Here is a 6,002-nt window from a genome sequence, read left to right on the forward strand (position 1 = left end):
GCCTCTGGACGCGCAGGCCCAGCGGCCATGGCTCACGGGCCCAGCTGCTCTGTGGCATGTGGGATCCTCCCGGACCGGAGAACGAACCCATGTCCCCTGCATTGGCAGGCGGACTCCCAACCACTACGCCACCAGGGAAGCCCATGACTTGTTTTTTAATGCCATTTGCAGCAACATGGATGGACCTAGAGATGATCATACTAAGTGAAGTAAGTCAGACAGAGAAAGACAAATATCATATGATATCATGTATATGTGGAATCTAAAATATGACACAAATGAACTTATCTACAAAACAGAAACAGACTCACAGACATAGAGAACAGACTTGTGGTTGCCAAGGGGGAGGGGGTGGGGGAGGGATGGACTGGGAGATTAGCAGACGCAAATTATCATATATAGGATGGAGAAAACAACAGGGTCCTACTGGATAGCACAGGGAACTATATTCAATATCCTGTGAGAAACCATAATGGAAAAGAAAATGAAAAAGAATGTATAACTCAATCACTTTGCTGTACAGCATAAATTAATAATACAACATTGTAAATCAAGTATACTTCAATAAAATACATTTTAACAATTTAAAATATTTTAAAAAATAAGGATGACTTGTTTTTGAATCTTCCTAATTCCTTCATTAAAAACCAAACACCAAGGGAGGGAGAAGCAAGAGGGAAGAGATATGGGAACATATGTATATGTATAACTGATTCACTTTGTTATAAAGCAGAAACTAACACGCCATTGTAAAGCAATTGTACTCCAATAAAGATGTTAAAAAATTAAAATAAAAAAAAAAGGGGGCTTCCCTGGTGGCGCAGTGGTTGGGAGTCCGCCTGCCATGAGCCATGGCCGCTGAGCCTGTGCGTCCGGAGCCTGTGCTCTGCAACAGGAGAGGACACAACAGTGAGAGGCCCGCGTACCGCAAAATAATAATAATAAAAAAATTAAAATTAAAAAAGAATTTAAAAAAACCACCACCACCCCTAAAAAAAAAAAAAAAAACAGCAAACACAGGAAATAAAAATACCTACAGACAACATTTTCGGTAACACTAGGTGAACCCCAGTGAACCCTAGAATACAAGCAGATGGGCTCAACCAAATACATATTTCTTATTCTAAATCACAAATAAAATAATAGCAGTTATGAGCAAACAAATATGTAAAATTAGGAAATCTCAGAAAGGAGATGGGCGGGGGTAAAATGACATAAACAGGAGATGACAAGGGTCAGAAAAGGACTAGAAACTTTAAAAAAGACATTTTACAAAATGTCAGGTAAACTATAGGAAGCACGAGGATGAATAGACGCACAGAAAATAGAGTAAGTGAAACTAATGTCAGAAAGAAGAAAAAAAATCCTGGGCTTCCCTGGTGGCGCAGTGGTTGGGAGTCCGCCTGCCAATGCAGGGGACATGGGTTCGTGCCCCGGTCCGGGAAGATCCCACATGCCGCGGAGCGGCTGGGTCCGTGAGCCATGGCCGCTGAGCCTGCGCGTCCAGAGCCTGTGCTCCGCAACGGGAGAGGCCACAGCGGTGAGAGGCCCACGTACCACACACACACACAAAAAGTCATAAAAATCATAATCTAATAAACTTTCCTGAAAGAAAGAATTTGAAATTGAAGGGCCAAGAATATAACTAGGAAATTGGCCAAAAAGAGTCATCCATAAGACACACTCTAGGAGAACTACTAGTTTATTGGGGTTTTTTTAAGGGGAAAATAATTATTTGCACATCTGAGCAATAGATCACGTCAAATTAGAAGGGAAAGAAAAGCCGATTAGCAACAGATTTGTTGATGTTCTAGGAGAGAGTGTTAACAATTGTATGATACTTAGCAGCATATTAAAAAAATCTTGACCAAGTGGGGTTTATTCTAGCAATGCAAAGATGGCCCAAATTAGGAAATCATTAATAAAATTTATCATCTTAACAGAGCTAAGAAGAAAAAAATCACATGATCATCCCCAATATGCTAAAAGGACATTTGACAAAATTGAATAACTATTCACTTTAACATGCAATTAAAATGAAGTGATCTTTAAAATATTGATAGCCCAAAATTCAGGATCTCAATGAGCAAATATTAGAGGCTGTAATACAAATAACACTAGTGTCTAAATTTCAATCAGAGACAAGAATGCCCACTATTTTCACTGCTATTTACCACAGAGAATGTGTTTTCCACTGTGTGACAATCTAATGAGATCTCACTCACCTGCCCTGAGATTGTTCTGGGTATCACAGAGCCAACAGGTGAAAGGAATTCAGTTTTAAGTGACTCAGCACATTTATTTGCCAAATATTCTTTGCATACTTACAGTTTTTAGGCATTCTTTTAGGAACGAGCGTTAGTTAACACAGTGCGCTGGAATAGAAGATGATCCTGTGGTCAGGTTGACAGTTGTACCCCACATTCCATTTTGTTTCCTGCCAGGATGAATAGCTGTGACTTTCTTCCTGACTCCAGTTGGGATTTTCTGAGGAAAACCATGCAGGGAGCATAAACCTATTCCTTTCTCTGCCCCAGAATCAGACCTGTGGGGTTAATCTCAAGGTACCACAATGCACTATTTGATACAGCTATGAACTAGTGGAGGGAAGAAGGGACACTTCCTTAGCTGGTGTTTTCTTTCTCCCCCTTCCTCCTTCCAAACTAAGAAGTTAATTGCTTGCCCTGTCTTTAAATATACATTCTATCCAGTAGCATTGAAAACATCAGTTACCTTAGTAAATCATTGAACCACTTACCAGAATCAAGTACACAAAAAGCTGGCTGAAGAGGTATTGAAGCCCTGCTGAAGATCTTAAACATGTGACCACCTTGATTTGCAAACTGCCACCTGATCTTGTGAACTTGCTTTACTCTGCTGGTAATCACTGGGTTTTAACAATTAAGAAGTTTTTTTGTTGCCCTCTAAGAGAACAATGCAGTCCTTAAAACTTGTATTTCTCAGGGCTTTACTAAGATATCCGAACTTTTCTACTCTGCTAGGTGGCGAGTAATGCCATGGTTTGTTGAGATTATTTCCACTTGCTCTCAATTACTCAACTTTACTCAGGGGTGAGTCATTTAAAGATTACAGGCGCTCTCCCCTCCCCCAACCCAGGCCGTGATGGTTCTGCAGCTCCGTGGCAGCTAGGGCCTCTGTTCCACAGGATGGGGTTTGTTAAAGTTGTCAAGAATAAGGCCTACTTCAAGAGATACCAAGTGAAATTTAGAAGACGGCAAGAGGGCAAAACTGACTACTATGCTTGGAAACAATTGGTAATCCAAGATAAAAATAAGTGCAACACACGCAAATACAGAACGATAGTACGTGTAACCAACAGAGATATTTGTCAGATTGCTTATGCCTGTATACAAGGAGATATGATAGTTTGTGCAGCTTATGCTCACGAGCTCCCAAAGTATGGCGTGAAGGTTGGCCGGACAAATCATGCTGCACCACATTGTACTGGCCTGCTGCTGGCCTGCAGGCTTCTTAATAGGTTGGGTATGGACAGAATTTATGAAGGCCAAGTCGAGGTGGCTGGAGGTGAATACAATGTGGAAAGCATTGATGGTCAACTTGGTGCCTTCACCTGTCACTTGGACGCAGGGCTTCCCAGGAATGCTACTGGGGATAACGTTTTTGGGGCCCTGAAGGGACCTGTAAATGGAGGCTGGTCTATCCCTCACAGTACCAAAGGGTTCCCTGGTTATGATTCAGAAAGCAAAGAATTCACTGCTGAGGTACACAAAAAGCACATCGTGGGGCAGAACGTTGCAGATTATATGCGTTAACTGATTGAAGGAGACGAAGACGCTTACAAAAAACAATTCTCTCAATCCATAAAGAACAACATGACTCCAGACGCGATGGAGGAGGTGGATGAGAAAGCTCACGCTGCAATACGAGAGAATCCGGGGAATGAGAAGAAGCCGGAGACAGAAATTAAATAGAATAGGTGGAACCGTCCAAAAATCTCACTTGCCCAGAAGGATAGGGTAGCTCAAAAGAAGGCAAGTTTCCTTAGATGTCAGGAAAGGGCTGCTGAGAGTAAATAAACAAAACCACAGCTTCTGTGAAGATTATTCATATAAAGACAATAATAAACTTGCTGACCGACTAGGAAAAAATAAATAAATGAATAAAACATTACAGGCAACACTAAATCAATTTCGCTTCCACCTGGAGCAAAACTGGCTGTGTCGCTCCTGTGATACTGGAGCGCCCTCTAAGGGTGATATTAACCCATTGCACTCTAGGGCCCGTCGTCGTTTGGCGCCCTAAGTCGAGGTCAGAGGTACCTCTCAAAGACTCAAACTAGGGCCACTTTTCACGGTCCCCTTGGAAAATAATTCAAAATTGGATGGCCGGCATCCGACGAAGCTCCACACTAAACAAAATTTCAGGAGTTGTCAGGACAGCTAGCACTGGCCCCGGGAGTAAGGGCGAACTTTGCCCAGCAGAATTTCTCCTAAAACTAACTGGATGGGAGAGTTATTCTACGTGCACATTTTCCTCACACGGCAGCATTTCTAACATTGGGACGCATCTTGTTACTGAAGGTATATTAGTACTGGGGTTGAAGTAGGAGTGGCCAGAAAGGCAGGGGAGCAACTGAAATGTCTGCATAGATGAATGAATGGATAAAGGAGGTGTGGTATATATGGACAATGGAATATTCCTCAGTCATAAAAGAGAATGAAACATTGCCATTTGCAGCAACGTGGATGGACCAAGACATTATCATACTCCGTAAAGACACTCATGCAGAAAAAGACAAATAATATATGATATCACCTACTTGTGGAATCTACAAAACCAGTACAAACAAATGTATATACAAAATATAAAACGCCTCCCAGACATAGAACATAGGTTTATGGTACAAAAGGGGAAGGAGGGAGGGATAAATTAGTAATCTGGGTTTAGTAGATAACCACTCATATGTAAAATAGATGAACAGCAAGGATTCACTGTATAGCCCAGGGAAATGTGTACTATCTTGTAAACACCTGTAATGGAAAAGAATGTAGATAGTTGAATCACTTTGCTGTATACCAGAAACTAACATAATGTTGTAAATCACCTACACCTCAATTAAAAAACAAATATTACGGGAAACACTGGGCTGGCTAGTTTCCCTGCCTCACGGTGCAAAGCTGACTCTGCTCTCCTGTGGTGTTGGGGCGCACTCTCGTGGTGACACGAATCCCCTGCAGGCTGGGGCCAGTCCTGGCCTGGAGCTCTGAGACAGAGGTCAGAGGTCCCTCTATAAAGCTCCAAATAGGGCCACTTTTCACAGTCCCCTTGGAAAATAATTCAGAATTGGATTACCACCATCCGAGAAGCTCCAAACTAAAAAAAATTTCTCTCGCCCTAATCGATTGCTGGGCAATTATGTAAAATTCTTCCTGGCTTGCAGGTTCTATTAACTAGGCAACTTCAGCCTCCATCTGCTCCTATGGAAAAGCTGAGGCCTAGATTCCCTCGCGTTTTCATCAGCTCTCTTGACTACATTCACGTGTGGGGAATTAGAGAGTTATCAGGAGGGCTAGCGCTGGTCCCAGGAGTCCTAAGTACTCGCTCTAAAGAGTAGAATTTCTCCTAAAACTGACTGCAGGGGAAATTCCTGTACATGCACTGTTTGTTTTCAACTATTGCATTTCTAAACTTGGGATGCATGTTGTCACTGAGGGCATATTACTATTGGGGTGCAAGAGGGAGTGGCCATAAAGGTATGGAAGCAACTAAAATGTCCTTCATAGATGAATAGGTACAGGCGGTGTCGTCTATATATACAGTGGAACATTCCTCAGTCATAAAAAAGAATAAAATATTGCCATTTGCAGCAACATGGATGGAGCTAGAGATTTTTATAGGATGTGAAGTAAGGCAGGCAGGGAAAGTCAAATATTACATGAGATCACAGAAATGTGTGGTCTAAAACTAATGCAAATGAATCTATACAGGAAAACGAAACAGAGTCACAAACATACAACATA

The 6,002-nt window shown here is 41.9% G+C and overlaps 1 pseudogene; it reads left to right on the forward strand.

Moving 5' to 3' along the window:
* The first annotated feature begins 3,161 nt into the window (after positions 1–3,161).
* LOC103088293 (60S ribosomal protein L5 pseudogene) lies at positions 3,162–4,058 on the forward strand (annotated as a pseudogene).
* The last annotated feature ends 1,944 nt before the right edge of the window (positions 4,059–6,002 follow it).

The sequence above is a fragment of the Lipotes vexillifer genome, unplaced genomic scaffold (assembly GCF_000442215.2).
Source record: "Lipotes vexillifer unplaced genomic scaffold, Lipotes_vexillifer_v1.1 scaffold1280, whole genome shotgun sequence".
NCBI lineage: Eukaryota > Metazoa > Chordata > Mammalia > Artiodactyla > Lipotidae > Lipotes > Lipotes vexillifer.